We start from the raw sequence: 10,000 nt of genomic DNA, 5'->3' as shown, positions 1-10,000 counted from the left end.
GAGGCTGCCAGCCACAGCCCTTTTCTCACCAAGTAGCGACAAACTACAGTCAACAAGCCATCAGTTACCTGATTTACAGCCCACGTGAAAAGATGTACAAAGTGATAATTATATATAAACAATCTTGCCACAAGAGGTCACCTCTTTCTGGAATCTATTACAATACCCTTTAATCGTTAAGTGGAACGCTCCAAGTAGAGAACTGCGTTATAAATATATATAGATTTCGGTAGTTTAGCTGAGAAATGAATAATAGCCGATCTATCAGTTAAAGAAATAGGCAGTATATAGAGATTCCCCGGCAGCCCTTTGTATTTAGAGGGGATATAATGATCTTACCTACGTCAAAATCCACTTTATTCCAGTTAAAAAACCTTGGTGCAAACTGAATTGTACTTTCTTTGATGGAAACCATATGCAGCAAAACATCACTGGTAAACATAAATGATGGTAAACGGTTCAGTGAGCGTCGGCTTTTGATAGTGAGATATTTCAGGCTTTGAGTCTTCCGTTTAAAATGAATTTGAATAAAGCCTTGTATTGTACTCAGAGTGAATTTATTTCAACCACCTCAAGTTACTAGGATGCATTCCTTAGTTATAATTATCTCACCAGCTTCTATTTAGTCATAAATAAAAAAAATGGGCGATGGTCTTTAGTTAAGAAAGGGCAGTAGAGAATGACTGACATTTTTATGAAATCTAGGTAGACGAGCAAATGACAGGAGCCTTCAGGAAGAGTTTTATAAATCTACTGATATTAGAGAGAGAGAGAGAGAGAGAGAGAGAGAGAGAGAGAGAGAGAAGAAATAACCTTTTAAACTTATTAAATCGTAAAAGAAAATGGACAGTTAAAGAAACTGATAGTTCAGTACATTTCAGTAGTTTTTTATTCCATCTGTTTGTACGTAAAATTGTCTACATAAAAAGATGTTACACCTTTCCAAACAAAAATTAAATGGACAGATAAATAGTTGACAGAGCATGGAGTATAAGCAACCAAAACTTTAAATGTAATGTTTTAAAAGAAACAGGATGATAAATCAAGCAAAAGATATAAAGTCATTATGATCAGCAACTTCAGCAATGATACTCTGAGGGCATGTTGCATCACACCGATTACTGTGCGAGGCTCAGGTGTACTTGTCAAAACCCTGCAATTCCGATCAGGATAGTGGTTGCCAACCGTTGCTCTGTGATAAACTTTTTTGTTAGTCCTACAGTATATTGCCTTATGAATGTGAAATTGGTTCATACATTCTCAAATTTACAAAGAAAAATTCAGGACGAAAATTTGATCCTGATAAATGTTCAGTAATACTTTTATTGTATTATATACCTATTTGGAAAAATGTCAATGTCGTCGAAGTGAAATCAACGCTTTATATCTTTTACCAAAATAGATGTTCCATGATTCTTCTTTTGCATATATATATATATATATATATATATATATATATATATATATATATATATATATATATATATATATATATATATATACTCTAATATATATATACATACACATTTATATAAATATATATACATACACACATTTATATATATATATATATATATATATATATATATATGTTTATAAATGAATAGATAGATAGATAGATAGCTAGGTATAAGTCAATATATTAAATGTTGGTAAAAGGCATTCTTGATTATATTGGTTCTGAAAGCAGGATAATTAAGAAAAATAAAACCTTTCTTTTGGAAGATGTTATTTCTTCAACTTAAATGCAGGGATAATTGGGTATAAAAATTTAGCCTGCGTTCGAATTCTTCTATTTTCCCTTTCAATATCCATTCTCTGTGATTGTAATTACTTACCCGACGGAATAAGACCTCTACAGTCGCGAATTATAATAATGTGATGGTGCACGAGGTCTTACTATTTTATAGTACTTCACAAACTGCAGTTGCATTCGCTATTTTGTCTTTATCATATTTTAAATCTATTATTCTTTCGAATAGGAAAAAACTAACCCGAACCTCATCGCCGGTTAAAACTCTAGATACCTGTAATTTTAAATCTAAAGTCAGATTGAAGTAAGCATCAATTTGAGATTATTGCAACTTATAAATTAATCCCTACCTTTGTGATACACCAGACACTGAGTCGGTCAGCCACATAAAATACATCGACCTTTTCCCTCTTCAATGCTCTTAAGACAAAATCTTTTTTTCTTTTTTGCGCAAATGCTTTTGTATCCATCTCATATTTATGTAACCTTTTTAGCAGTTTGCATAATCAACGGATTTCTTGATTACCTGAGAATGATCAACATGCGCTGAATAATATCACAGCATCACAAATAATTCGTGATGATAAAGGCATACTTTTGTGGAGATATGGAACAAACATACTTTCATCTTCACATAAAAAAAATATATATATATATATATATATATATATATATATATATATATGTGTGCGTGTATATTATATGTAAGTAGTGTATATACGAGCTGAGATATATAATTCTAATGACACCAAGGGGGAAACATACTAATTACACAGGAGAGAAATAATCTTCAAGATATTCCTACTGCTATGGAAAATATTAGGATGATACTCAAACCATGATAGCAAAAAAATTAAGATATTTAAGGCGCGTGGGAAAATAACCCAAGTGTTTCCTTATTACGAGGAAAATATACCAAGAATAGTGCTTAGGGAGGAAATACTTCAAGAAATTTCTTTTTGCGAGGGAAATATTCCAAGAACTTCCGTACAACAACGAAAATTTTCCACGCATTTTCTTATTGTAAATAACATATTCCTAGGGTTTCATTCTTGCGAGGAAAATATTCCAGTCGCAAGGGGAAATATTTCACGAATATTCAAACAACGAAGGAAAACTCCCAAAGGACAGTAAACGTTGAAGGGGGAAAAGTAAGTTCGAGAGCGTTTATGTCTCATGAAAGACGAGTTTGCCGTTGACCCACAAACTGGAAATGGCAGGAGACGAAGGGGAAATCCAGCTCGACCCAGAGATGGACAGCCACCACCAAATCATCCGAAAATTGGTAGAAAAATACATGTATTGTATTTTTTCGTTAGGGCCATCCGTCCAGAGGGGATGGGCAAAGTTCAGATTACAAAAGTTGCTAGATGCATTTCGAGTTTAAAAAAAAAAAAAAAAAAAAAAAAAAAAAGTGAAACGGAATTTAACGCAGGGTGAAAGCGAAAAAAACAAAAAGAGAGAGAGATCATTGTCGAACGTTAATTACTTTCCGAATAGCTCATACTTAGAGAATTTCTTTAATTCCGGAAGTCGTGTCAAGACAATTTTCAGACGTCATTTCCATTAAGTAAAATGAAGTGACGCTAAACTGATAAAATCACAATAGCGATGGGATGAGTAGGTGGTTTCTGTTCTAGAAGCTCCGTGAGTTATGTTTGGTGTGTTTAAGTTCAGTGTTTTAAATTTATAAAAAAATACTCATATTTCTTTCATATATATTTTATAATATTATATATATATATATATATATATATATATATATATATATATATATATATATATATATATATATATATATATATATATATATATACATATATATATATATATATATATATATATATATATATATATATATCCCATACATACATATATATATATATATATATATATATATATATATATATATATATATATATATATATATATATTACATTACAGGTGAAACATATGAGACGGGGTCTGGACCTACACTGTCTCTCTTATTTTTCACCTGTGGTAATGTGTGATAAATGAATCACGTACAAAAGTGATAATAATTATATATATATATATATATATATATATATATATATATATATATATATATATATATATATATATATATATATATGTATGTATGTATGTATGTATATGTATATGTGTGTGTGTATCTATGTACGCAGGTGCGTGAGTCTGTTTAGACGTGTACCGTATTCTAGTTTACGTAAGAATTCATTATTCATGTGTGTATGAATTCATGAGCCCATGTATATGTGCATTAATAGACCCTTGGAAAGAGAGAGAGAGAGAGAGAGAGAGAGAGAGAGAGAGAGAGAGAGAGAGAGAGAGAGAGAGAGAGAGAGAGATTAAGCTTTCAGGTCCCATCATATGCTGAGAAAATAAAAGAGTAATAACAATATCTTTCAAACTAATGAAGTAATATAATTTGTGTGCGTTCCTCCCTTTGAAGTTGCAGACCTGGAAATTAAAATTTGAAAATTGAATCCTTTGACGGTCTAAAAGGAATGATGATTAAATATTCTTTCATCTTAAACTCAATTGGAAAAAAAGAAATATGCAAAGTAGGTTGAAAATACGAAGAGCATTTTTTTTTATTCACGGCGAAAATTATTGCTAATCAAATTTTCACTCGTGTTTTTATTTCACTTAATTCGTTTGTAAAATTCTGAAAATTAAGCAGAGTGATTAAAAATCAAAACTGAAATCAATGTAAGACATTTTGGAAAAAAAATTAAAACGAAGCACAGTGACACAAAAAATTTCAAATATTTGTGAACACTTTACTATGCATGGGAATTTGTAAAAATTAAAAAATTCACACCTAACACAATGAGAAATAAGGTTATTAAATGTGAAATAGAATGTAATATAAAGCATTATATTCTCTATGAGAAAATGAGCGTTTTATTTCCACACACCTTAAATCATAAATAAAAGCAACTCATATCCTTAGCCATCCCTAAATTTATAAAATTGAGTTTACGAAAGGTGAATTTACAAATGTAAGTGTTACATTTGTAATTTAAGATTTTTAGAAAGACTTGTTAGGTAATCGGAAGTTGAACTATACATGTAATTATGTGTGTATATATATATATATATATATATATATATATATATATATATATATATACATATATATACATACACATATACATATAAAAGATATATATATATATATATATATATATATATATATATATATATATATATATATAAATACAGTATATATATATCTTTATATATATATATATATATATATATATATATATATATATATATATATATATATATATATATATATATATATATATATCTGGAATGACACTCAAGTTATTTTTGCTTCATGGTAATGCATTAGATTCCAGTTCCAAAGCAAAATGATCTATGAAATATGGTAGCATAATTTATTCAAAGAAAGTAACTCATTGCACTCTCTCTCTCTCTACTCTCTCTCTCTCTCTCTCTCTCTCTCTCTCTCTCTCTCGACAGGAAATGGTGCATATGAAAATGATTCAAGGAGACGAGAATGAAGTGTGGAAACGTGTGGCTCCGATAAGTAGATTAAGAGAAGGGAATTTCAACAAAGTGCTGATTTCCTTCAATGCAAAGAGGGACTTCAGAGGGCATTACCATTTCCTGCGCTCAATGGAAGAGGGGGAGCTGTTTCTAAGCTTTCACCGGCCAAATTTCGAATGCGGGTTGGGAGAAGTATATAAAAATTGAGGAGAGGATAAAAAGAAAAGGAAAATTTGTTGAATAGCACAAGAAACAACGTGAAATTCACTGATTAGCAAAGTGTTGAAAATTTGGTTACAGGTTATTGTAAACAGGAGAAACTTGTCCACTTTCCTGGAACATAACAAAGAACAACAAATAGCTAACTGATATGAATAGATGACGAAAGATAGACCAATAAATAATCGCCATTATACTTTGTTTAGTTTCATTATTTCTTCTAGATTTAAATTTCGTTATATTTCATTAATGACAGATTATCTCATCCAGTTGAATTTTTATTGTTGAAGATGGCACAAAATTTAGAATGCAAAGAGTTGCATCATAAAAATTATTTAGTTGCCTTTACAACTATATGATGAAGGACGAGAACTGGGAAATATACGAAACCTAGAACTTAAACTTTTTTTTATCTATATTGCATTATTATGTACTGGTCTATTTCATTGTGCACTGGGAACATAGTATAGGTCATTACTCTGTACTCTAAACATTCATCGATCGTTTTCAATGGTATTCTCAAGCATCTTTGCTGTATGTATGCAGCAATAACTACCGTATGTTTTTGAGTTCCCAGAAACCCGTACTTTAATCCCATTATAAATTTAGACTTCCCTTATATATTTATTATCTCAAAAAAAATTTTTGTTTCTTTGATTTTAAACAAATAGGTCCCCACTGATATTCTGACGAATATCACTGATATTCTTGAAGAATCAGAAATTGGAGACGTAAATAGAACAGAAAGTGTCTACATAAAAGGCGTAAATGGAACAGAAAGCGTCTACATAAAAGGCGTAAATAGAACAGAAAGTGTCTACATAAGAGGCGTAAATAGAACAGAAAGCGTCTACATAACAGGCGTAAACAGAACTAAAAGCGTCACATAAAAGGCGTAAATAGAACAGAAAGTGTCTACATAAGAGGCGTAAATAGAACAGAAAGCGTCTACATAACAGGCGTAAACAGAACTAAAAGCGTCTACATAAAAGGCGTAAATAGAACAGAAAGCGTCTACATAAGAGGCGTAAATAGAACAGAAAGCGTCTACATAACAGGCGTAAACAGAACTAAAAGCGTCTACATAAAAGGCGTAAATAAAACAGAAAGCGTTTACATAAAAGGCGTACATAGAACAGAAAGCGTCTACATAAAAGGCGTAAATAGAACAGAAAGCGTCTAAATAAAAGGCGTAAATAGAACAGAAAGCGTCTACATAAAGGGCGAAATAGAACAGAAAGCGTCTAAATAAAAGGCGTAAATAGAACAGAAAACGTCTACATAATGGTAAACAAGTAAAAACGGCGCCGATTTTTCTTCAGCGCAATCAAGTTTTCTGTACAGCGTATAATCAAGGCCACCGAAAATAGATCTATCTTTCGGTAGTCTCGGTATAACGTTGTATAAACCGCGGCCCATGAAACTTTAACCAGGCCCGGTGGTGGCCTATCCCATATCGTTGCCAGAAGGCCGATTATGGCTAACTTTAACCTTAAATAAAATACAAACTTATGAGGCTAGAGGGCTGCAATTTGGTAAGTTTGATGAATAGAGGGTGGGTGATCGACATACCAATTTGCAGGCCTCTAGCCTTAGTAGTTTCTAAGATCTGAGGGCGGACACCAAAAGTGCGGACAGAATCAAGTTCGGACGGACAGAAAAGCCGGCACAATAGTTTTCTTTTACAGAAAACTAAAAAGGGGACGGTTCAAAACAGGGTTTACCGAATAACTTGCCAATGAAACCAAGCGTTACTGAATCAAACAATAGAGTTTAGGACTTTTGCGTATATGGCAACGGGTCACAAGTTCCTAAATGCCAATATAGTAGCATTCGAATCTACTGTGTGTTCTCTTGTGGAATATTAAGTTTGAAGTTTACTATATATCACAAAAATTATTATTAATTATCTTTCGGACTACCTGCGACTTATTTGTTCGAAATTATGAAATTTGATCAAAGTTGTAAAATTAAAAGTCAGGCCGTTTAATTGATGAGTTTTTCGTTGCAAATACATCTAGTAATCAGTGGTATTTTCACAGCGGTACTATTTATGCGCAGACGTATCACCTTGGCATTACAGTAGTACATAATTTTGAAATTTAGGCGTAAAATATTATTCATGTGTTCCGAATTACGATGTTATAGTATGTAACCACTGCGTACAAAATATCAAGAGCATTTACCCAGAATTCCTGGTAACATAACCTATTTACAATGGCTTAAAAATTAAGTTAAAACGAATTTTTGTCTTGGTTTTACGACGCCGTAAAGTTTACGACGGTACTAAACAAGAGAGAGATGGACTTGTTCAACTTCACAAACTAACGTTCGGACGGATAGACTTAACGTTCGAACGTAGGCGAGCGCGGCGTTCTGAAACGGAAGCGAAGAAAATACACATTTTATGAAACACTGCTGGAAGGGCACGTTTATATTGCTGCTCCCAGAAGTTTCCGTTCATCAGGTACAAATAGCGTTCAAATTGAGACTTCAGCACACACTCTTCCTGAGAGGCAGTTTGTAGGTAATCGGTGACAATGTCACGACTTTTCACCTGCTTATTATACAATTATCGCCATCGAAATCGTGAAAACGAATACTGCAATTACGAATGAAAAGTAACAATGTGGCGTAATTAGAGACTTAGGCGATGCGCAAATGAAGAGTGATGAATATGTGGAGGAAACTAGAGTTTACAACTCCCAGATACCAGGACAAGTTTATGACTCACTAATACCCTTTTACTGCCATGAGGTGTTTCGTTATAATCTCCGGGAAAAAAAGATTTGCCCATTAATATTTGGTACATTTCAAAAAACAAAAAAACTAAAGCTAAGTATTTCGCAGTGCAGTGCAGAGTTCTAATTAACCCGAGGCTATACTGAAGCAGACGTTCGTAAAGGAATATTAGTTTGTCTGAGTTGGACTCAAACTCCGCTGCCCATAAAATTATTAGCGCTATTATTATCATTACAGCACAAGCCAAAATATAACGCTCTTTGTGAAATAGAACATAAGACCAAAGAAGGAGAAAGGACTATATATATATATATATATATATATATATATATATATATATATATATATATATATATAGTATGTGTGTGTGTGTATATTATATATATACTCCTTTCTCATTCTTTGAACTTCTGTTTTGTTGCACAAAGGGTATTATATTTTGTTTGTACAAAATGATAATATATATATATATATATATATATATATATATATATATATATATATATATATATATATATATATATTAAGTAATGATAACGTTATTTTTTTCTACAAAACTAGATATTAAACCAAGGCTATTGATCAACATTTCAAAATGTCGTATTAAATGAAACCGGAAGAAATAAATATTGTTCATGTTTGTTGATTTTCAATTTTCCAATTGGGACGTTTACTTTTTCATTGAGCTGTTTTCTGGGTCGATTCCGAGCCAGTTGCTATTTTCGGGAAACAACACTCTTTTGTATTTCTGAAGAATTACTCTTTGTGAATAAATATCTATACCTATCTGTTTACATATACTGTATATATATATATGTGTGTGTATATATACAGTATATAATATATATATATATATATATATATATATATATATATATACTGTATATATATATATATATATATATATATATATATATATATATATACAGTATATATAAACAGATAGGTATAGATATTTTATTTCCCACAAAATTACAATTCTTCCAGAATTACAAAAGAGGCGATTTGATTTACCGAAAATAGCAGAAAGCGTTCCGGCTTCCTTTGGAATCGACCCAGAAACAGCTCACTTGAAAAGTAAACGTCCCAATTGGAAAATTGGAAAATCAACAAACATGAACAATATTTATTTCTTCAGTTTACATTTAATGCATTTTGCTAAATGTTATCAATATTTGCCTTGGTTTAATATCTAGTTTTGTAGGAAAAATAGCGTTATCATTGCTTTGTAGTTATCGTACGTTATTGATAAGTTATTACAATCAATAAAGTGATATATCTGATTTTATGTCCATTTATTGTGTTTTAGTCAATAAAGCAATTATGGGATTGGGCAGTATGATGCTTTGATAAAAGCTGAAATACCCGATGGCTGATTCATCTGATAAAAGGTAAAAAAAAGGGTAAAAAAAATCTGAATATAGTTTACTCGTATGTTGATGCTAAAAATAGTGTCTTTAAATTGTGCATATATATATATATATATATATATATATATATATATATATATATATATATATATATATATATAGTCATATATATAATATATATATATATATATATATATATATATATATATATATATATATATATATATATATATACACAGTATATATATATGTATATATACATATATACATACAAATGTATACAGGTATATATATACATACACATATATACATATATATATGTATATAATTATATATATAGTGTATATATCTATATATATACATATCTATATACAGTATATACATACACACA

General features: G+C 30.7%; 1 long non-coding RNA gene across 1 annotated transcript in view; it reads right to left on the bottom strand.

Moving 5' to 3' along the window:
- LOC136835714 (uncharacterized) overlaps positions 1-10,000 on the bottom strand; it is a 437,685-nt gene that overhangs the window by 243,691 nt on the left and 183,994 nt on the right. The gene's annotated exons all lie outside the window — the stretch shown is intronic.

The sequence above is a fragment of the Macrobrachium rosenbergii genome, chromosome 55 (genome assembly GCF_040412425.1).
Source record: "Macrobrachium rosenbergii isolate ZJJX-2024 chromosome 55, ASM4041242v1, whole genome shotgun sequence".
Lineage (NCBI taxonomy): Eukaryota > Metazoa > Arthropoda > Malacostraca > Decapoda > Palaemonidae > Macrobrachium > Macrobrachium rosenbergii.
Note: the sequence above shows the minus strand (reverse complement) of the source record. Positions and strands in the feature narration are given on the sequence as shown.